This window comes from Ammospiza caudacuta, chromosome 1 (assembly GCF_027887145.1).
Source record: "Ammospiza caudacuta isolate bAmmCau1 chromosome 1, bAmmCau1.pri, whole genome shotgun sequence".
NCBI classification, from domain to species: domain Eukaryota; kingdom Metazoa; phylum Chordata; class Aves; order Passeriformes; family Passerellidae; genus Ammospiza; species Ammospiza caudacuta.
In genome coordinates, this window is record NC_080593.1 from 23,565,455 (window position 1) to 23,589,396 (window position 23,942).

At 40.7% G+C, this 23,942-nt stretch overlaps 1 protein-coding gene across 2 annotated transcripts in view; it reads left to right on the forward strand.

Moving 5' to 3' along the window:
* The window catches only part of CDK14 (cyclin dependent kinase 14), a 310,857-nt gene extending 292,147 nt beyond the window's left edge, over positions 1 to 18,710 (forward strand). For both annotated transcript variants that reach the window (XM_058806832.1, XM_058806840.1), the window contains one exon: positions 14,486 to 18,710. The gene's annotated coding sequence lies outside the window, so the exon portion shown is untranslated. The remainder of the gene's footprint in view (positions 1 to 14,485) is intronic.
* The last annotated feature ends 5,232 nt before the right edge of the window (positions 18,711 to 23,942 follow it).

Below are 23,942 nucleotides of genomic sequence, written 5' to 3' on the forward strand. Positions count from 1 at the left end.
CATGTTATTCTTCTGATTGTTTTGTTTGCCTGCCTGTCCTGGTCAAAGATTAAATGACTGAGAACATGGCAAATCCTGGCTTTCTCATTTAACCACTATTAATCACTTGACATTGCATTCAGAGTCAGTTTGCACAAGATATGTGAAAAGCAAGAGCCTCACTCGCATGCTGGCTTAACAGCCAGCAACATTTTCCCCTCCCATCTGCTGTTCATTATTATTTAAAAACAAGTCAGGAGACAGAATTGGATTAGCAGAGTGGGTGGCACCAGTGGAAAACAAGCTCTGTGTTGGCAGTCACCCTGCCAAGTTCATGTGAAATTGCCCATTTTAGTTGGCAGCTTCAGCTCAGCTTGGTGTGATGAGGTATGGGCCTAGAGGGTAAGAATCTATTTCCATATTATAGCAGCTTCTGCTGAGAAACCTCAGAGTTTGTAGCTGTGTGCCTGCCTGGCTTTGGCTGCAGGCTCCCCTCCTGGACTGCTCTGCCACATGGGGCTCTGGCCATGGTCTCAGCATTTCTCCAAGGTCCCCTCAGCAGCTCTCCCTGTGTGCTCATACTCAGGCTGCCCCCCAGCTACTCCATTGCTCCCAAGCCATAAGCATGTTGAGTGTCAAGAAGCAATATAGGGAAGCTCATAACCCTCTCATTTGTGGCACCCACAGAATCAAAGGAGAGGAATCAAGCCCTTGCTTTGACTTGTAAGGGTCAGTAGTTTCTCAAAACAGCAGGGATATGTATTTTATGATTGAAAAATAAATAACAGTGTGTGTAATTTACACATTGACTCAAAACTCAATCACCTCATAAACAGGCATTTACAAATGAAAAATTAACTTCTTTAAATTAATAAAAATTCCCTGTTTCAAGTATTAGTGATCTAGAATTTCCCAGGATATGATTTCAGGGTCCAGTGTTGTCTATTGTAATTCTGCATAAAGGAAGTTTTGGTGCCTTGCATTGAAATCCATGTGACAGGGATACCACCAACTAAGTCAATTCTGTAAAATAAGCTCAAAGATATTTCAGGAACCAGACTGCCCCTAAGTCCCTCAGCTGTGATTAGTGAGTTAACAATAACATTTCTTATTTCAGAAATCTTTTTCATCCTCTACTTACTATAGAAGGAAAATAATTAAAATAACTCTATGCAAAGCCCTTTCAAAGCACAAAGAAAGTATCTTTCTGAGTTTACAGTACCCTTATTGTCAGTTATTACTTGACAGGATAAAAATGTTTGAGAAGGGAGAGTTACAGGCTGTTGACATGCCTTTAAACTATTTATTATAATTCCCAGAATTTCCTATGCATTTTTTGATATTTTTTTTTCCTTTGGACACTCTCTACTGCTACATATTACTTTAGATAGCTTTGTTTTGGGGATAGTGAAGAAATCTTGCAGAGAAATCTTGCTATTGGGAGTATATGATCCTCTTCTGTGCAATATGTGAAACAGAAAACCTTATTCCTGTTAAACCTTGCTATCACAGCCTGTGCATGGTAACACCCCTGGTCTACAATAGTTTGACAAAGGTGGACAAAACATGATGCCATTACAAACCCCCAGCCACTTAAATGAGGAGATGAGTTGCACCTTGGAAGATGAGAGTTGGTGCACAGGTCTGCAGTGGGAGCTTTTTATACATTCTATGATTGTTGTTGCCATCTTCCTGTTCTTTATTCAGCAAGGATGGGCTGAGAGAAATGTCAGGAAAGGGGCAAATATGTCCCAGTCAATGATCAAAAAGTAGCACCCTTGAAAAGGTGTGTATTTATCACCCAATGGCTGCAAAATTTGAACACAATGTACCAGTGAGGTGGTTAGGTGGTATTGCTATTAATGTATCAAGCTAAAGACCTGTGTTTTGGAAGGATTTATTTCTGTGATGAACTCAATTTTAGAAGTCCTACTGTGGGTGAGAGATGTGATCAATCCAGTAGCAGTGCCTTTGTTACTGCCTATGCAGAGGCCGGAGCACATCACTTAGGCACAAAGAGGCAGCTCAGTTCTTTGTTCATTCTTTATGCATGAGCTAGTTACTCATTTCTCCATACATAACTGCTATCATTCTTCATACCTAAACTGTATTTTGTTTCTGGATGAACTTAAAAGGCTTTTTGGAAGGGTCTAATAATCAGAAGCCTGTACTTTAAGGTGAAAAGGGCTAATGAGATACAGAAAGCCACACTATCTATTTGTAGAGAGCAATCCAGCATTCTCCTGGTGCATCTATTTCACCTCCTTTTGCTATTTAAACCCAGAGCATGTCAGTTACAGAAGTGCTGGGTATCACTGTATAATTGTTACCTGTCCATCTGCTCTGCTCTTTCTTTCTCTTCTTTCCTGTAACAATTTTCAGCCTCATATCTTTGATATCTTTTGTAGATACAATTTACACTTTACATTACTCAACTGGAAACAAGCTAATCAGGTGGATTGAGCTTCAGTTGCCACAAACAAACCAGAACTTACTGCAGTGCTGTGCTGTTCAGTAATGCTAGAGAAGTTTCAGTTTAAAAAAAATCATAAATGAATTTATGTGCCCACCCAGATTTATTTTAATTAAAATCATCCATGAGTCTTGGCTGTTGCTTTGACTACTAAGTACTTACAAATAAGCTTAATAGACATGTTTGTTTTTTCCTCAGCTGTAAAAATATATATTCTGCTATGATTGTTTTTTATCTGATTTATTTAAATAGAGTTAGGTAAAGATGCAGTTTATAGGGAAGGTTAAAGGGTCAAAATCGTATTTAATTAACTTATACCCACTTGGGAAGCAGCCAAGGTAAAAGAATGCAGTGAAAGTAAGCTTCAAATAATATGAAATCTTTGAAAAGGACTAACCACCTTTGGTGAAAGGCTTTCCTGTTCTTAACATTGTGTCATTTAAACTATTTAAATGAGCTATGCAAAACCTTACTTTTATAATGGAGCTTCAAAAAAAAGATTAAGTATTTCTTGCAGTTACAAGAAAACCAATGCTTATAGCACTTTTGTAAGAAAAGCCTTTAGTGCTCCATCTTACCATGATCCCTGTCTTTGCATACCACAAAATGCACAGTATGTTGCACCTGATTTGACATCTGCTGTTTCTGCCACAAGCCTCTCTTGTATGCGAGACTGTTTTTTAAAAACATTCTTAGGTCTTTTAAAAAACAAAAGGGAAGGGAGAAGCCTCTCCCTGTAATATCTGAAAGTTCAAAGACTGTAGATCCTGCTTGGTTTCTAAAAGTTGTGTCTGAGAGGAACCTCATGCTAGATTTCCCAAACCATGCAAAATACCTGAACATCTTAGTCATACATAGTGGAAAAGGTTCTTACCCCAACCAGAGTGGGAACTCTGAGAAATAAAATCACTGAGCTGCTTTGTGATCTCCTTATGTACTAGATAGAATATTCTCATTGCTGTAGTGATGCTCTGTAGAGGTGCTAATTCTGGAACATTTTTTCCACTTAATGCCACAGAGACTGCACTGGGGAAATATTTCTGTTTCAGTGCTCCATATAGTTTTGTATGTAAAAATGGAACTGGCAGGGAAGAAAGCAGCTGGCCTGAAGCTGCCAGTAACTATTTCTAATGTCACAGATTTTCAGCAGAAATCCCAAGTGGGAGCTGTATAGGTGAAAGGCCTGCATAGCAGTATTCAGCAAGTATCAGCACATCCTCTAGGGAATGGGCATGATGACAAGCAATATCTCATAAAGACACCATTGCATTTCCTAAACTGGGATTTTTTTTCTCCTCTGTTCCATTCTGGTCTCAAGAACTCTTAGGTTGGGAAACAACTGAGGCTTGAAAATGTCAACTGCAAAGACTTCCTGATATCTGTGTCAATAAATACCACTGTACAACATGCATGGTATGGGTGGACACACAGATTAAGAACTTAGGAGATAATCATATTTGGAAATGTATTCCAAAATTTAAATACATCTATTACTTAAACTTGCCATTAATATAATATACTATACTATAATAATGGAAAAGATCCTTCTGCTTCAGCAAATGAAGTCTGCTTTCTGCCTAATTTATATGTGCTCAAGTGTTTTAGTGCTGTCCTAAAAAAATGTATTTTAATTGACATGACCACTTTGCCATGATGCTCAGTCTCTCAAAAGTCACAACAGCAAACAGAATGCATAACCAGATGGTGTTTAACTAGAAGGATCTTTACTATCCCGAATGCAGCTGCAATAATCTCTATTCTGTCAAGCTAAAAACAAAGGCATTCATAACTCCACATTCCAGATTAGAAATTCTTTGCTGGTTTGAAAAGTACTTTCTAGGAAGAACGCAAATGGAAATAAAAATGCAGGTGAGAAATGGATTTTTTTTTTTTCTTTTGTTTATCCATCCCTCTTTTTTTTTTTCTTCCTTCTGCACCTGAACACTCACCCTGTCTTCTCAAAAAAAAAAAAAAAAGATGTAACTTAATTCCAAGCTGCCTGTAGGTACTTGCAGGCTAGTAGAATGATTGTGGTACTGATAAACATTTGCACATTGTTTTCTTAATGCTTAGCATTTATCTGTGGGGTCTGAGGTAGTTTCTGAGGTAGTTTATAGTGTTGTGATCCCTTGCAGAGGCATTTTTAAATTTCAAGGAATCTTTGTTAGAACAAAATGGTCCACACCCATCTCTAGACTGTCCCAGATCTACTCTGCACTGATTAAACCAGCAGCATTAAATTTGCTCCAAGATTACTTAGCTTTCAAGAAGCAACTTGACTAATAATATTAACAATCACATGTATACAAAATGCCCTGTTTTGAAATACCTGCAGATACTTTATTTTTTCAATGAGGCAGGGTTTAATTTTTGGGAGGAGGTAAATGCTAATGAGTCATATGCAAGTATTTAGTCTTTCATGTGTCATTTTGTCGAGCAGACTTTGCTTTGGGGATAAAAGCATTTCCCATGGCAGGGAAAAGCAAGAATAAATTTCTGATTCAGTTCTCTGAAGAGATACACTTCTTGTTATGTTAGATGAGGGGGAGTGGAAGTAGATGGTCAAACACATCATCTAATTTGGGTTCTGAGTTGGTCAGCTGTTGTGTTGCAGATAATATAAATAAATAAATAAATAAATGTGCTTAGGTTTGAGCTGATAAATGGCACTGTTAAGAGCAGCTACCATCATTCCTGACGCTGGCAGTCAATAACTTTCATTTGTGGTATTTGGAGGGCACAGTTGATCTGCTGTCCCTGAACTCTAGGGTTATATTCTTCCTTCAAAGCTAGATAGTGACCTATAAAGAATCAGATGCTTTTCTATCCTGTCTGAATTCTCTGAATTCTGGTTAAATATGACTTGAAGCCTCACAAACTGTTAAACATCTCCTTAATATGTTGGCAGGCCAACATATTTTTGCTAAAAAAAATAAAACCAACCAAAAAAATTCAAATAACTTCCAGTCAGAGGCATGGGCTCTCAGCCATCTCTTGTTTGCTGCTCCCTTGAAACATGTACCGGAGATTATCCTTATTAGGCCATCTTACGGGTATTCCCAGAGCTTTTGAGTATGGTTTTCTTCCTTTTTAATTAGTAGGTCATTAAGTGACAACTTCTGTCTGCTCCTCTAAGTGGCTGGCTAAGGCAGATTTCACAGTGTTTCCAGATACCTGAAAATAATTAGTCATTTGTGAGTTGGGAGGTGGCTTCAGATTTTAGAATGAAGCTTTGTTCTTCATAATGCACTGGGGAATGCTGCTGATTAAAAATAAGGATGTTATTCCATCGTTTTGTCTTTGCAAACCAGAACAGTGTGATAAATTTCTGTCTAGCTCTATCCGGGCAGTTCCTTCTTACTCCCTCACCAGTTTTCAATCCCATTAGCTGTGATGAAGCTAGTTGGAAGTTTGGCATTACCTGGATCACTTCATTATCAAGTTCCACATTAAAATGTCACTTTTGATACCTTTAGTGAGACAGTGTACAGAGTTCTACAGAAAATTTTACAATATGAGTGACAGGGGCACAAGTGGCAGGGCAGGAACAAGGAAATAGGTTTGCAGCAGGGGGAATTCCTTGAGCTGGCTCTGCCACAAATGGCAGAAGGGTACCACAGCTAAGCTCACTCACACCCAGCTGCTTGTAGTTGAATCTCCCATCCCTTGACTGTTTAGCTCTACAAGAGAGTTTAGCAATGAGCAAATCTCTCAGCAGCCTCTGGAGCTCCTTTTGTCCAGAGATGGCTTCAAACCAATAATAAACCTGTTAACCAAGGCATTAATGCCTTTATAAAATTTTCCAACAGGTATTTCCTCTCTCAGTTCTGTTATACACAACTGTAACAGATAAGCTTTTCTTTCTTTACTTTTTTTTTTTTTTTGCTTTCAGATATTTTAATTCAGGTGTCTACAAATTTTGTTCAGGCATAGCATTTACTTATCTGTTTCAGAGATGAGAGCTGGTGCTACCACTGAGATAAGGATCTCATTGTGTCAAACACTGGCAAAAATTGTAGGTTTAGGTTCTCTCATTATAGATCCAGCGAGACAGCATTTCTCCAATTCACATTCAGTCAATTCCTCTTTGGAAAATTTTTTTGCAAGTTATCAGGGTGAGAAGCACAGCACTTTAGACACATCACATTAATCAGATAGGAAAAGGTTGGAGGAAGTTGTAGGGATTTGGATGTTTGTCAGGTTTGAGAAGTATATTCTTGCAAACAACTAGCACTAATATTTTTCTGTTCTTGATGTGTACCAAAACCCTCAATTTGTGTTTTTGTTTTTAATAAGGTTTCTATGGCTTTGCATGCAAACTATATTAAGATCAATAACACTGCTATTTTTGTAGTATCTTCATCTGAAGTACTAGTTTTCCCAGAGCTCACTCACAGAGGGCTGTGCTTAATTCTCAAAAACTAGAAGACATGTAGTAGATTCAGTCCTGGCCACTTTTCATGTGAAGCCTTATTCAAATGGTAATTGTGAAGGGCTTTGAGGACTTTGTTCTCAACTCAAAGAAAAAGCTTCAGCTGTGGGCAGATAGGGTAGGAAAGATTTTTTTGCTGAAAGACTTGTAGAAAACTAATTTGGAAGTTACCACAGCCACTCAAAAGTTAAAAGTATACCTACAAATTAACTGTGAAACCAATCACATTATCAAATAACTTGGGAAATTAATACCATGTATAAAATATATTACAGTAAAGATCAGGCTTGTTGTATTCCTTTTTTTGTCCTCACAAGACAAAAGTGAAGGAATTAATGATAATATTTTGTAGAGACCTGTGTGCAAAGTATGCATGGTTGGTTTGCAATTATTGATATGCATATATGCTACTTAGCAGCTGGTGTGTAATTTAAGGGTAAGTGTTGGCTCTTCAGAATCAACCTCCCACACTGGACTATTGGGTGCACATTCACCAAGTCAGGTGATGCAGGACTTTCATTTTGAACTCATACTGTGCATAAAGGTACAATTTGGAAAACTCACAATAAAGGTTTCAAGTACTACCAATGTTGCAACTGTTCTAATATTGCATTTTTGATAAATTTGACTGTATTTACATAATTTGAAATATTGGTGGCTCCAGCTAAAACAGGGCACTAATTTTGAAGACACTAAACCCAGAGGCTGGGACATAAACCAGGGCCCTTGTTACAAAACAGGTTGCAGTGGGATGAAATCACTTGCCTACAGTCACATTCAGCAGCAAAGCCAAAATCTTGGTTTCTGTTTTCCAGCCCCATGTCCACAGTGCCACAGACATCTCACCTTTCAAATATTATGTTACTTATTTAAATGATGCTCAGAAAATAATTTAGCTTATAATTGTATTACTATTCTGGTTTTTATTTTCTTACTAGCTTACGGTGTTTGTCTAGCACTCACTTCTTTTAGGGTCATCTCTTCGCACCCACCCTGAAATTGCAGTCAACTCCCACACGCAAATCTATTTAGAGTTGCAGGGCTCTGCTTAGAGGCAAAGTCAATCTGTGAAAAATTCTTTGTGGAGAGAGGAATTGGTAACGCAGCAATATGTCCATAAGGATCTGTATTATGATTTATATGTTAGAACTGTGACAAATGCACAGCAAATGGCATCACCTTAGAGTCTGGGAAATCCCTGGTGTATAAGAATAACAGTGCAGTAACTAAGACACAAGAGAAGAAAACAGAAGAAGTTAACCAGTTAATCCTGTGTTACTTATTTGTCAAATATGGTTTACTGCTAAGTACTCGTGGCACTTATAATTATAATGTGTAAGAACCCTGTACAATGCTGCATCTGTGAAAGAGTAGTAGCCAACAACTGCCAAGATGTTCTAGAGGTGTCATTTAAGCATTTAATGAAATTAAGTAGCTAAAGAAATATTAAATGAATTGGAAAAGATGTGGCCTGTGTGAGGGGAGAAAGGTGAAGATATTCTTTGTATTGAATTATGCCCCATCCTATGAACAAGACTGGAAGTCACATTTATAGTGTGTTTTGCAAAGGGGATTACACCTGATATTTTGGCCACACACATAACTTGCACATATTTTGCTACAGCTTCTTTCTTTCTTTAGATACAGGGGTGCAGAATCCTGAGTTGACACTATAAACTGACTTTGTCAACATGGACTTTGACAGAAACTGAAATTAAACTACAATAATTCAGCCCTATTCAGCTCCTGAAAGTTGCTTTGTAGACAAATAACAGGGAAGAAGATACTTGGCTTCAGTGCTATTTCAGGAGTATCGCAAATTCACTACGTTCCTGTGCATTACAAGGCTTCTGAGTTCAGGAATCACTAACCAGCCTATAGTTGAAATTGTTTTCTTCAAACCCTTCTCAGTTTGTCAAAAAATCCTAGTTTTTCTAGTGTGTCTCTTTTTCTTCTTCTTCTACTTTTTTTTTTTTTTTTTTTAATAAATTTTTAATAGCAGCCATAAGTCTTGCCTCTCCTGTGTATTTTGGGGCATGGATAACTAGATAAAACTAAAGCCCAGCAGAAAGCAATTTAAGAAACCTTATATTTAGCCTTAGTGAATAGTATTCCTTAGGAAATCACAAACAAGGTATAGTCCATCGAAGAAAAGCTTCCAACAAAGCCAGGCTGTATACTGAGATAATCTTTGAACTAGCACCTCTGAAGATACACAGAGCAACTTTACAGGCATCAATCTACTGAGCCTTGTCCATGGGGTAATTCTGAGCCTGAGCTAACAACACTGCAGATCATTTATTTTTCATATATAAGAACAAATGCATTTCTTTTAAATTTCACGGAAGTAAAACTTCCCTGCGAAGGAAGGCACACTATACAGTGTGACAATTACATATTTTAAAGCATGTATTTATAGAAATGCCTTTATATGCTCATCCTTTCTACACACAATCAGACTCATACATACACATTTTTTGTATGTTTGCATTTGTGCACATATATCACAGACATAGATAAAAAATAGAACATGTATGCACGTATATGTGTATATATATTTGAAGGGGAAAAAGGATTTATGGCAGTTGGCCAGATTTAATTTGTCTGCTTGTATTTAGCACTTAAGGGCTTATATACTCAGTTTGCTCAAAAGAGTGAAGAAGTACTCCTTGCTTATGCCTCAAATCAGAAATGCGTGAAGTGCAGCTGCAGAGATAATACATTCTCCCCAAAGGCTTTGGCTGAGCAAATTAGGTGTCAATGGGGTGCCTGCGCAGGCAGTACTCTCTCTAATTAGTCTCTTGAGCCTAGTTGGTGGCAGGTATAAGATGATCTAATCAATTGGTCTGTGTCTGATGGTACGTGTAAAAATCCTGGCAGGCAGAGCTGTCTCCCACAGGTCACTCACCTGCACAGCAGGAACGCTCATTTTCATTTTTCATCTCTTCCATCACATGATGCTGACAGTTGGTTTTAAGGAAATTGAATCCAAAAAATATCTAGTTCATAGGGCATGTAGGTCAAAATAAAGTTGCATTATGGGTACTGGTGATCCAATTAATTAATATTTATAGCAACAAGTTGCACGTAGATATTATCTGAGTGCAAATAGTATTGCTAATGTTGGGTTGGCTTTTTAAAATGATTTCTCTAACAAAGGTAGGAATAAAAGGTGTGGGGAAAATCACCTGTTAATACTGTACTTTTTTTTCAGAGAGGATGAACAGTATCTGTAGTGTCTGCATGTGTGGTGGAGGGAGAAGCAGGAAGAGTATTATTGTTGATGATCTTAAATACCTCCATGCTTCAGCTCATAAAGAATACAGTATCTCCAGCTGTCAGCTCACATTTTTATTTTAAAACTGGAATACTCTTATAATACTGCTGCATCAGCTGCCACATAAATAGACCTGCACTCTGAGTGTGCTTTGCATGCTAAAGACTCCGCAGGAGCACAGCTCCACCCGATGTGATAATTTATACAGAAATTAAAAGTACCTAGAGAAGGATGCTGATGCTGCCAAAAGGAACATGTATTGAACTGGTATTTTTACAGGACAGGACGTTCTTTCACTAATTAAAATAAAGAAAAATATTTGGGATTTAATCACCTTCCTCTGCCTCATGCCTTGAGAGTATGATTAATGTTTAAATTACAGGCTTTGGTATGCCTTTCTAGAACCACTGTAACATCAACAGCTACTGCATTCTGAAGCTGGCATCTGCTGTTTTTAAGGTGGATTAACACTCTATCCTCCTCAGGGTCTGCGACAAACAGAATATATGCAGCAGAATTTTCCTCTAGGTAACAAACATAGAAATGAGTCACTTCATGTAGATCACTTAATATTTCAAGTACATCATTAACTTACTTGTAGAAAGCTATTAGATTTAGTAGAGTTGTCACAAAAACACAAAGTACCCGGTTCTGTGGTGAAAAAAGTTGATTTTTAAGGCAATCTTCAATGTTTCAGTGTTTGTTGTTGATTGTTTGTTTGGGATTTGTTGTTTTGGTTTGATTTTTAAGGAGATATGAAAGAATCCTACTTTGCTCTTGGGAAATTACAGGTTGTAAATATTCCATTTAACAATTTACAATTTTATAAGCAAAGCTGTGACCAGAGGCCATAAACATAATTTGCCAAGTCAGCAGGCAAAACTTTGATTTGTATGATGAGGGAAATGTATAAATTCTAAGCAAGGATATTTCTAAAATATATCTTTAAAAATGCAAACATGGAATATAAAGCCATCTGGGAACTGAATGGCAACACTGTGTAGAGGGCCCTGCCTTGGATCTTTGTGGTGTGAACAACTGATGTTTCATTTCAAGAGCCACTCTGAAGAAACAATGCTTTTTTAATAAAAAGATTGGTTCACATCGGTATAAAATTTTCTGGGGTTTTTTGTAGATTTTCTACTGTGGATAAAGAGATGCTCTCCCTGTTTCTCCAGTTTAGGAGAGTTGTCTGTTTAATGTCTCATTTTAAACCAAATTAAATGTGAAGAGTAAGTGCACAATGATTAGAGCACTCCTCTGACAAGTGGCATATCTGTGTTCAGCAGAAGAGAAAGCTGGCACTGCACCCCAGCTCTCTGAGGCAGGGGAAGGGACTTCACCTGCTGACTCCACTTTTGAATTGACAATACACATTCAGAGAATTCGGGATTCAGGTACAAGCATTATCTATTCCTAAGCACCACACTTGTTGTGTCATGTAAGGATTTCAAACTCAGGAGAAACACCTTGGCAGGCAGAGCTGAGGGTTCAGAACACCCTGTGCATTCTGGCACTGCTGTGAGCAGGGGGTCTGTCATGCAGGCTGCCTTCCCAAACCAGGCCTGTTGCACATTTCAACACTGCAGAGACTGAGACCACCATACTGTTCCCTGGTTCCAGCTGCACTGGGTCCTTTAGCTTTCCCCAGCCAGAGCCATTAGTGAAATGTGGCATCAAATCATGTTCTTTTCCAGTGATCTAATCTAAATCTGGAGCCTGTGCAGAAAGTGGAGGGTGGTGTTGCCCACCATACACAGTGTCTAAGCTTCACAAGAAACCAGTTACAGCCCTGGCACGGCAGGAGCCAGCAAAGCTGGAGCTGGTAGAGTTGTGATCTTATAACTGTGATCTGCCTTACACTGAGCCAGAGCAGGAAACCTGTAACTCCTGCTACCCTTTCTTAGTTTTCAGTGTTCTGCCTGCAGTGTGCTTTGGTGCTGGCAGTAGTCCAGTGTGCAAAGATGCTTTTTCCCCCCATGTGTTATAGGGTAGCAGCTCTCAGTTTATTAATTTCTAAAGAATCTCTTAATGTTCTAAGGCTTGATTCTGGAAGTGCTAGGCTCCTAATGAAGGTATTCCCCATTTCACAAGCTCAGGCCCTGCCCTGGAGAATGTGTCATCAGCTTTGCCTACAAAGCCAAACTTGAAACCAGGCAATGTAGTGTTGTTACTGGGATATTGTAGCATAATCCCAGGAGAAGTGTGATACTTACCTCATTTAGATACTGTCCTGAGGTCCAGTGATAGAAAGGAAAAGTTCTCTGTAATTAAACTGCAGTTATTCTCAAATGAGCAATGACCCTCTGAGCAATTAGATAACTACTGGAAAAACATGCATCCAGAGACTTTGCTATCCTTATAATTTTATTACCTGTCTCAGACGTCCCTGCTGCTTATGCCAGTCTCTGGAACTCCAGTAATTTGGGTTTAGCTTGAAATTAGGCCAGCTATTCTGGACCTGGGCAGATGCAGCTTCCAACTTGCAAGCCTGCTTTCCACAACTGGAGTGTGGGTGGCAGTGGGGGCAAATGCAACCTCAGCATTGGAAGGAGCTTTGGGAGTTCAGTTGCTTCTTTCCAAGAAGGAGGTCCTAAAAAGAACACCCCTGAAAAGTGCTCATTAAGGAAGGGAAATCTGAAATTTGGGGAATATTATCACTGGTGTTTCATCACTGAGCAGTTGTGAATCTCTGCACGTTCCAAATATTGCTTTCCTTTTTAAGCTTTTGAAGGTAAACTAAATGCATCAGCTCAAATGTATTCCTTGAAACAAGATTTATTGGCATTTCAGCCAAGCTTCTAGACATTGGGGAAAGTGGGACTTTCATGTGGAATAGACAGTCCACACAAGCTCCAGACACATTTAGAAAACAACCCAAGAAGGACTCTAGAGGTAGTAGACTAAGCTGCAAGAGGGCCCAAGATGCTTAAGAAAAGACTTTCATTAATCCAATTCAGGTATCCTGGTGCTGAAAGAATAGAAGAAGAGCTCTCAAGAATCATGACAGGAACCCTGGAAATTACAGAAGTTAAGATATTGCATAGACATTGGGGTGCTTTGTTGAAAGCCACAATGAAAGTGCTATGCTTGAAACTGCAGTTCAAAACCAATGTCTTGTTTTTCTGCTGCTTTTGAAATGAGGACTAGACTAGATTCACTGGCACCTGCATCCAGTTTGATTTAAATAGTTTTAGGACATGCTAATACAAACCAGTTCCATGCTCAATGAATATTTCAGCATTCTTTTTTTTAAGGACTGAAATTCCTTCACATCTGACTGTCTTCCTGCAACAGCATTTTAAAAATGTATCAGGTCTGTGGTTCTAGTCTTGGAGAACTTAACAAATATATTTTCAGAATTTCTCAGAAAGTCTCACTTTATTACTTGACATAAAATTCTACTTGGAGATTTATTAAGAGTTAAATGTGTTAATTATAAAATCCTTTCAGTGGCTTCAGTTCATCCAGTTCATCTAGCCTTCATTCAGCCTTCACGTGGCTCTTCTTGCAGTTATTGGATACTTTGTTTTCCTGTCCCACATTCTCAGCCTGCCTCCTGTTTTGTGTAAACCTCAGAAACATAAGGATACCTTCGTGCAAGTGCAGCCATTGCTTTGAGCTTCATCAGTAGAGTGAAAAACAACATAAGTGAAGCTATTGATGGTGTTTATTTTTATATTTGAAAGGAGAGTTTGCAATTATCTGCCTAGATAATAGAAATACACTGAAATAAAGGTAAATACATTTAGACACAGCACATCAAGCTCCATAACCTGGGTATATTTGCAGAAATGTTTCTGATTTGCTTCAAGGTGCCCCAAACAACTCTCAGAAAGGAAAACTGAGGAGACCTTTTCAAAAACTACTTACGAGCATTGTTATGGAGGAGATCACTAGGGAGAAAGGGGGCAAAAAAAGAAAGGGGCAAAAAAAGCTTGTAAACTCCTGAAGCACTGCCAGCATTTTTAGCAACCTTCCTTTGCATTCAGGGGGTGTGACCACCTTTAGAAGAGATGACTGGTTACAGCTGTCTATAATTTTCCATGGAGAATGTCAGTGCTAATGGTACCTGTGATGATTAGCTCTTGGGGCACAGACACATGAATATGGATTAATATATCTCACTTAGGTGACCACCCTGAAAACACTGGTGTTTTAAGTTCCTTTTCCTGAGGTACGAGTTCTAAACATGCTTTGGAAGTCTGCCCTTCACTCTGAGCTGGCATCTTCATAACTGGCTTTGGCCTAAACTATATTTTACCAAGTGAAAAACAAAATGCAATTCATGAGGCTTATTATAATTTATATTGTTTCCTTACAGGATTAAATTTACCAGGTTGGAGGAGGGAAACAAAAACCTAATGAGGAGGCCGACACCAGGAAGGAACCGCGGCCTGTTTCCTTTCTGTCTCTATGGTGGATTTCATTCAAAAGAAAATGGAAGCTGGCAAGACCCTGTTTTTCCCTGCAATTTATTTAAAACCTTGCACGCATTTGGATACCTTGTGATTTCAGAGAACTATGTGAAGATTAAGCTTTTGCTTACTGATACATGGCATGTACTCTTTCAGTCTTTTGTGTTTGATTTTATTTGATTTTCCACTGCAGCGCTGCATCTTTGTAAGGATTTTTATGCTTTCACCAGCAATGTCTTAAATACTTACAGACAACACATTTGGTGTTCACACTCCTTCAGTAACAACTGTACAAAAAGAGCCAACAGTGGCATAAAAGACTGTGTGTTTTCTTTGAGGGTTGTGCATAGTTTGCAACCAACGGGAAGACTATTTCTTCCCAGGGCAAGCCCAACTTGTCCGATCAGTTGACAATTACAACACTTGCCACTCTTCCTCAAGTGTTGTTGGGTTATTTCTTTTTTCATTATCCCCTCAGACCATTCATATCCATTTAAAAACATGGCAATAATTGCATGTTTACTTAAGTACTCTAAATTTGGTTACTCTGCTTAGGCTATGTAGCATGCCAGTTTTCAAAATAGGCCTGTGAGAAGGACAAAGCAAAACTTATGAGATGTATGCAGCTGACAGATACACAGTGAGTTCCTTATGGTTTTATTCTCTTCAAGAATGTCTCTTTTTTATGGGTCTTGGCTAACATCTCTATGTTTTTCTTCACACTAGTTACTTTTTGGAATATTTTCTTGAAAACAGAGATGATGAAACTGTTCTGTTTAATTCAAGGCAGATACTGAGGTACAGAAAAACTTCCTTTGAATGAGCCATTAAATCTAGCTGTGTTACTTTGCCATGTACAAAGCAAGGTGGAGAATTCTCCTCATCCCAGACTGTTTGCTGTTCCACACCAAAGCACCTTTTGAGTTATTTAACAGAGGTATTCTGAGCTGATTGCAAGGCACTACATGAACCTTAGTCTTTAGATAGCTTTTCTGAATGAATCATTCAAATGCAAACTTTGCAAGAAACTAAGATGTGTGTGTGATTTTAGAAAAGGAAGCCCCTGCTACATTTTGGTTGGGGAGAGCATTGTGTTCAGGGGTGTGGAAAAACTGCCCTGTTTACAACTTTGCATTCAGCGAGGGCAAGGTATGGTGCAAAAATCACTGTTGAGTTATAGTCCTGCTTGGACAGAAGCACTTGCTAGGCAATATTATTCTACACATAATTTTGACATCCTTTGCTTGCTGGATGCATTGAATTACATTTTAAGGAAGTGTGGTAATGCTTTGGTTAGCTTTCAGTGTTTAAAAAGGAGGGGGAAAGGATTTGTGCTACTGCCATCTTATTAAACTCCAGCAGTGTTTAATAAGAAAAAGACACCAAATAAGGCAAATCCTTGAATGCACAAGCAGCTACAAAAGGTCTCTTAATGAACTAGGACAGGAGTCTGCATTTTCAAACTGAACCGTGGAAATATTCTCAATATTTGCACAGCCATTAAAAGACAATTTTCCCCACTGACATCTCTGTTTCAGGATCTTCGAAAAGCCATCTGAAAGCCACTTTCAGTCACAATCACATTTAGAACTTACTACAGTTCTTCCCCTGTGTTTATAGGGGGAAAAGTGACCACTGAACTTTTGAATTTATCACACACTGAAACTGCCTTAGACGTGGTTTGTTTGGGTTTCATGTTTCCTTTTTTTTGTAAGAGAAAAGTCTTTTATACATTATCTTTGCTACTTAAATTGTGTGCAGTTTGATGATTAAAATTAGCTATTTTTAGAAAAAAAAACTTGCTGCAAAATCTGAAGAATTTTTGAAATCATAACAAAGATTTTGATTAGGAATATAAGGGTAGTTTCATAGATGCTTCTACTTGACAGCTTAAATTTGAAGGCAAGCAATTACACTGCTCAACTAACCATCTGAAGGTTTAATATAGAGTAATTCCCCAATTGTTCCCACGAGCCTAGCACATTACTATCCATAGTGACTCATGTACAGTGTTTGCTTAAGGTATGTGTATGTGCGTATGTGTGTGAACACACATGTGCACATGAGATTATCCTTTCTGCCCCATTCCCACTTCTAAGCAACCACTGAAATAAAGCTGATCCAGAAGTCTTCAAACTCAATTAACTGCCAGAATGAAAGTTCATAAATATCTAGGTTTCTAAATAGCAACTTAATCTTCAGCAGTAATGAAGTTATCTCACCTGCTGATCATTAAGGAGTGACCAGGGTCTCTTACGCCTGCACCCACTTTCCGGGCACCCCGACTGCCTGTGGTGGCTTGGTTTTGCTGCTCTCCCATGGGGGCTCTGGGCCCTGGGGAATTCTCCTGGCATGAAGGCAACCTAGGCTCAGCAGGATGGTGCTTTTCACGTGAGCACTGCAAATTATTCTTCTGTAACATCAGATCTGCTGGGAAAAAATCAAGTTTTTTTTGAGATAGTAGAAGCTCCTTTGCCCAGGGAACAGCTGACACTACAGCCTTATTTCACTCTTCTCCCTTCCAGCAGAGCCCTTACCTGCACAGTTAGCCTGACACCTATCAGACAGCTGCTCACCCAGACAGTTGCCCACCTGTCCAGCTGTTTTCACCACTGCTCTTCTCAGTGTTCAGAATGGACTGTTTAAACCCTGTCAATGCCCTTGAGACAGCTTCAGCAAAGATCAGTAGTGTTACTCTCTTTTTCTCTCATCCTTCTGAAATCAGTTCCCCAAAGAATCTTCAAAGACGCAAGAAGTAGCCCAGCCTTCCAGATGTGGGTGCCTGGAACGTGATGTTTTACATTGTCAAGGTTGTCACGTTGTTGAAGTCAAAAGTTGGCTTCAGTGACCAGTAGTCTTTGGGGCACAGTCCTGGAGAAACTGTGGGATTTGCTCAGAGTGAGTAGCCAGCAGCAGCTTAACTTGCATTTTCCTACCACTTGGCTGAGATCCAGTAGGTCTGTCCTGGTAATACTTGAGAGGGTGCGGCTTTGCTGCAAGATGGGAGAGCAGCAACAGGGCAGCAGGTATAGCAGGCAGATAAAAGTGGGAGGGCATGTTCTAACTCTCTATGGGATCTAATATTAATTTAATGGGGAAGGGAAGATGGTGATAGATTTGGTCTGCATGATACAGAGAGTCCTTACAAGTTCAAGTTCACAGAACCTAAATTTACAAGTCAACCAGCTGGAGATTGTTCAGTCTTCTCTCATGCTGGGTTCAGTTCAACTTGAATCCACGCCCATCAGGCACCACCCCAGACAGGACACTCCAATAGTTCTGACATTACATTGCTTTACTGTATGGGGTCCTACATCAGTTGGGTCCTTTTAATTCTCACTCTTACTTTTAATCAGAACCATGGCTTAGGACAAGTCATCAGTACAACAGTCAAAATTCAATCTGCAGTAGACAGAGGCACAGGGGATTTTGCTTTCTCTTTGGTGCATAGGGGCTCTGCACTTCAGACTCCTGGGAAGTTAGGATAAATAAATATATACGCTTGGGTTGGTGGGTTATGTACACCCTGTGTCAGTGCACACAACCAAATGTGTAGTCAATGCTCAATATATGAATATACAAAAAGATGAATATACAAAATATTCATCTGTGACTATTACTGGGTTTGTAATCTTTGTTATATAAAAGGTTTAGGCTGTACAGACTAAGGAGCAAAATGCAGATACCCCCTATAAAACAGAAGTAGGTTGCATTACTGAGCATAACAATACTCTCCCCTACCAGCATTTAGGTGGAGTGACTGTATGTTACTGCCTTGCATTCTTCACATAAGCAAAAAATCTAAAAGTAAAGGATGCACTAATAATTCCCATCCCCCAAAATGCATTTCCATGGTGCTGCATACAAAATTCCTCCTTGCCAGCTGCCATGCGGATTTTTGTATGGTGCACTAAGAGGTATTCTTTTTTTAACAAATAAAAAAGGGGAGGGCTGGTACATGAAAACAATGTTAATGTAATTAAATATATATATACTTCAGAAGAACAGCATCGTAAACAGTACAATAAAATAAATGTCGCATTATTTGTTACACCTTGTAATTTGTCTGTATTATGAAAGATGTAATGGTTTGTCAGCTGTAACTGTTGTTTTCTTGTAACATCATATTGAATAAAGTGTAGCAGAATCTCTCTTCTCCTTTGTATATGTGATCTAGACCTAACCCAAGGAATAAAGCCTTTCTTTTCCTCTTTGTTCTCCAAAAACCAAACAAGGAAATGGTTGTAAACAAGAGATTTTTAAGGAATGAAAAGTACTTGGGAGTAGGCAGACACTAGACAGTAAAATGTACAAAAGATTAGGTACTGATTCAGTCAAACATGAGGTTCATCAAAACTACAAGGCAGTGCTCACTACACAGGGCGAGATTCTTTGCATTTCTGTCTGTAATGGTACATTAATGGTTTGGTGTCTCTTTCTGTTTTGTTATGTATGTGACAAGAGACTTCTTTACAGCACACTGGAATTTAACCAAAGTAGTAAAAAAGCCAGTATTCTGAAAAAAAAAAACCCCAAAACAACAGGTCTGATTTAAATATGTCATTGTATAGAAGATGAAGTCTGGCATATTACAACTTCTCTTGAAATAGAAAACTGATAATTCTGGTAGAAAATCAGGCAAAACACACAATACGCATTTTCCACAACTTTGATGTGAAGTGTGATTTATCCTTGTTCGTACTTGATTATGCGTTTCAATCAGTGAACATATGCTGCCTTGATTCTTTGTCTATTTGTGCATCATAGATTAGATAAGCAAGTGCTTGCTCACACTATATATTATCAATATGTGTGTTCAGTATTTTTTCCTCCTTTCCATTGCTTCTAACTTTTTTGGTACCAGCGTCTCGCTAGGACCTATTTTTAGACAATGAATGCTAAATCAATGCAGTTTCATAGACTTAGTTAGAATATTTGCCTGAAATGTTAGAATATGCTGGTTTAGCAAACACAAGAGTCTATAGGAGTAATTTTGATCTGGGATGGGGGATAGCTGGAGAGCAAGTGATCGTACTGTGTAGGCTGATGGGACAGCAGTCCTAGCCTAGAATATGAATAATGGAGGACCTAGATTTTAGTCCTGGCTCCAGCTGATTAGAAATACTTGAAGATAAAAGGGTTTTCCTTGGAGCTAGCACAATATAAGCTTGAATGTGGGTCTTCAGCGTCACAGGTTTTATCCAGTAGAAGAATGTTCTGGCCCTGACGTGATCACAGAGCACTTCAGGAGAAGAATCCTCATTTTTAATCTAGAAAGTTGCTGCAGAATGACATCAGCTGCACCCAGAGGGCATTGCACAAAAACAAACAATGCATGTTCATCTATTTATATTTTACCCTCAGTTCTCACTGGCTAGGACAGGTTTAGGAAGGTGTTGCCTTTTTATAGTCTAGATGAATAATTTGTAATCCTGACTCATTACCTGTATGGCAACTTTAACCTACAAATCCCTCCGATACAAATGAGGACCAAGAATTATTACCTAAAAAGGTTTGTATGTTTGAACACAGGGTACCAGGAAGCATGTTCAGAGTCAGCCTTTAATTATGTAGTATAATCCTTAAAGCTGTCTCCTGACCCCCTTGGCTGCACTCCTAGCCTGTTTAGCTCCAAGGTTTTCTTCCTAAGCTAGCCTGGCTGCTATGGCAAAGCAAGAGATGCATTTAGCTAGAATGGCAGCCACCCCTCCCCCAAGAAAAGAAAAACCAGAGGGAAGGTGTTGAAGCAACCCTGTGCCACTGGGTTAACACATACAGTTTCTCAATAATGCCTCTTCTTGTAAACCTCTGCAAAGCAAACCCTACAGCAGTGGAAGGGCTTGCTGCTACCAGTGGGGGGTGGTGTTATGGACATTAGATTTGAGAGGCTTATATAGCGCATGGGCGAGGATAAAGGGATACAAATCAGAGAGGGGGGAAAAAAACCCCAAACCAACTGAAGAGAGTTTAAAAAAAAATATGCAGGGCCAAGTATTTACTGTTCATTTCCCTTGTGAGTGGTGTTATATATTGTCTGCAGTGAGTCATGCTGAGAGCAAGCCAGGCACAATAATAGCTGAGAGCAGTCCTGCAGCCCCTTCGTTATTGCTTCTGCCCGCTGATACTGAGTTGGGCAAAAGAAAGTGATTCCAGAAATGTTCCTTTCTTTTTTTTTCCCTTTTCTCTTGTTTCCCAGAGGACCCAGTAGTGATTGCTGGGGCTGTACTACCTTGAAAGAACTGCTAAATTAAAATCAAACATTTTAAAATTAATTTTTCACGGATCCATATGGTGATTCACATAAAAGACGTAAGAGCTCTAAGTCCTATACCAGATACTGCAGCGCTGTATATCCCAGTAATGTCTTGAAGCCTAAGGAGATTCATGATATCATAGAAACATTTCAACCTCTTCTTTCAACTAGAATTAGGACTATAGTGTAGGTGTTATATAGGACTAGAGGGTAGGTGTTAATCTTACAATCCAGCTAATTATAAATTTGTTCCCAGCTTTCACCTGAGGAGCTTAGAGATATTCATGCATCAAAGAAATGAACTGTATCCACAGCTCTGGAATATACCATACAGATATAAAGATCCATATTTTTGTAGAACAAAAAAAAAAAAAAACCACACCCCAAAACCCAAGGTACAGATTCAATTTTTTATTTTCAAAACTTTGCATGGGCAAAACCACCTGAAAGGGTATTTCACTTGGTGTTTGGTGAAGACTGAACACTGAAGATACCTTTTTAGAACAGTTTCTTGCAACAACAAAGTGTAATTTCTGTGTTCAAGTCCTGTTTCACAGCACAGACAGCTCCAAAGTCATGCCAAAGTGTTGTGCTCTAACAGGACTGTAGGGTTGTTCATTGACCAAATTCCCAGCATCATATCAGTGCAGTGTGGAGCAGGAGAAACTGCATGTACCAGCATTTGCTGGGAAATACTGTAAACATGAACGGCCACTTGTCTGCATCAGGAGATACAACTTTCAGAGACCATCTCAGATGTTCTTCTTTAATCTCATTTTTTTCCCGTAACACACAATATAGACAGCAAAGGAGGAGTGAGTTTCTGCAGGGAAGGTTGTACTCTACAGCAACCCTACACAGGTTAATTTGGAACACAACTGCCTCCTTGGTGGGGATGTGAATCACCTAAGAGCTGCACTTCTGGTCTCCCACATCCACTAGGTTCTCTCCAGAAATGCCTGTTTGCATCTGAGCAACGTACACATTTTCACTGCTGGCTGTTTAGTTTGCACTCATGCACGCAGAGTGACTAACATGGAATAGTAGGAACCTGTAATTCTGAGAGCAGCTCCTTTAGTGGCCAGAGGTGCCCCACTCTTCTGCCAGTCCAGAGACAGCAGTGAGTGAGCAAAATGAGGATTTGCTGCTCCATAGCTTCAGCCACTCTTCCAAGCTCTTCTTGGATACATCTGTTGGTGCATCAGGACTGGAGGTGGAGGAAGCAGGAGAGAAGGCATGAGATAGATATGTGTGCTGTCTGGGGGCAAGCTCATGAACCTGGCAGTATTTATGATACGGTCACAAGCAAGTTCCGGTGTTTTAGAATATTCCCTTTTTTCAGAAATTTCCGACATGTTCACCCTACTGCTAGCTGGGCCTTTCTTTTATGACCCACACATGAGAAAGAGGCATTTGGATATCCTTTCCCCAAGCACTTGCAGTTTAGATTTATGACAACCAATTGATCAAAGGAAAGGGGAGAATCTCAGAGGGTTTCAGATGAGCCCTTACAAGCCCCTAAATATGAGGAAGTGTACTATACACTCACCACCTGTAATAACACAGCTTTGAACACCCCATTGTGTTTCTGCAGTGTTAGCCAGCAGGGTTCCCTATGACAGCACTGCCGAAGTAAACAATACCCAGTTTTTGGGAGAGAATGCTCATGAAAAACCCCAGTTTGGCAGCAGTGCCAGGTGGGCTGAAGGAGTCACAGTTTAACCAGGGAAAGAAAGGAGCCGGGGCCTGGGAATAACATCAGCTCTTACTGAAGGCCTGATGAGGCTGAAGCCAAAGCCACTGCGTCCCTTGCTCCTTGTCAGTGCTGTATCTAAAAAACACCAAACCATCGGTGGCTCACTGGGATCTCCCAGCCCCTTCCCCCAACAGACCGTGTTAGCTCTACAGGAACTTCATGGTGAGAAACCACAGCACCCTTCCAAACACTGGGCCCGGTGATTCCCACACCTGCAACTCAAGCTGCTGAGCTGCTTTGCACCGAAATGTTTTGACTGCAGGAATCTGTCTGGCAGGAGGGAGTGCCAGGAAGGAACAAGGAGCACATTCAGGTGCGCTGGCTGTGCTGACACCCCTGATATGCCCGGTGTGCGCAGACAAGCTTTCGATCCCCACAGGCTCCGTGGACACGGGGAGGGCCGCTGGGAGGCCAGAGCCCGAAGCACCGTTCGCGGGCAGTCCCACGGAGGTGAAGCTCCGTCCCGCCGCTGCCCGGTTCCGCCCGGCGGCCGAGGGGGCTCCGGGGACCGCCACGTGCCGCCACCGCAGGGCGGGAAGGGGGCGGGAAGGGCCGGGCTGTGTCTGCGCCCGCTGGGAAACGGGGAACTCTGGCGCCAACACGAGGGAAAAACAGCTCCGGAGTGTCCGCTGCGGAGCGGGAGGAGCACGGAATGCCGAGCGGGGCAGGGCGCGGCCGCCGCTGGGCTTGGCGCGGCAGAGCAGCCGTGCTGCCATGAGAGGCGGGATCGGGGCGGGTCAGGCTTCTCACTGAGATTTTCCGGAGGTTGTAGGAAATGCCGCTAGGAAGGGGGGGTGGGCGTCTCGTCCCCGTTCTCAGCCACGGCTCCAGGCTGTCGAGCACAGTGGGTGCGGGGTGCTGGGACAATCCAGGCCCCTCGCTCTCCTCACGGCGTCCCGAGCGGCCCCAGCCTGGCCCTCAGCACTGCTCCTGCTCCTCCCTCAGCAGCGCTCCCTCAGCAGCGCTCCCTCAGCGCCGCTCTCTCAGCACCGCTCCTCAGCACCGCTCCCTCAGCACCGCTCCCTCAGCACCGCTCCCTCAGCAGCGCTCCTGCTCCTCCCTCAGCACTGCTCCTGCCCGCCGACATCCCGCCGTCCTGGGACCACGCGGGACCCCGACCTCGCCTCTTTCCCACAGCCATCCAAACGCAGCCACCTCCAGGGTTCCATAGAATCCAGGGAATCATAGAATGCCTGGGTTGGAAATGGCCTTGGAGATCATCCTCTGCCCGTAGACAGGGACTTCTTCCACTAGACCAGACCAGGGGGCTCAAAGTTCCATCCACCCGGGTCTTGAACACTTTTAGGAATGGGGCAGCTCCAGCTTTTCTGGGCAGCCTGTTCCATCATTTTAG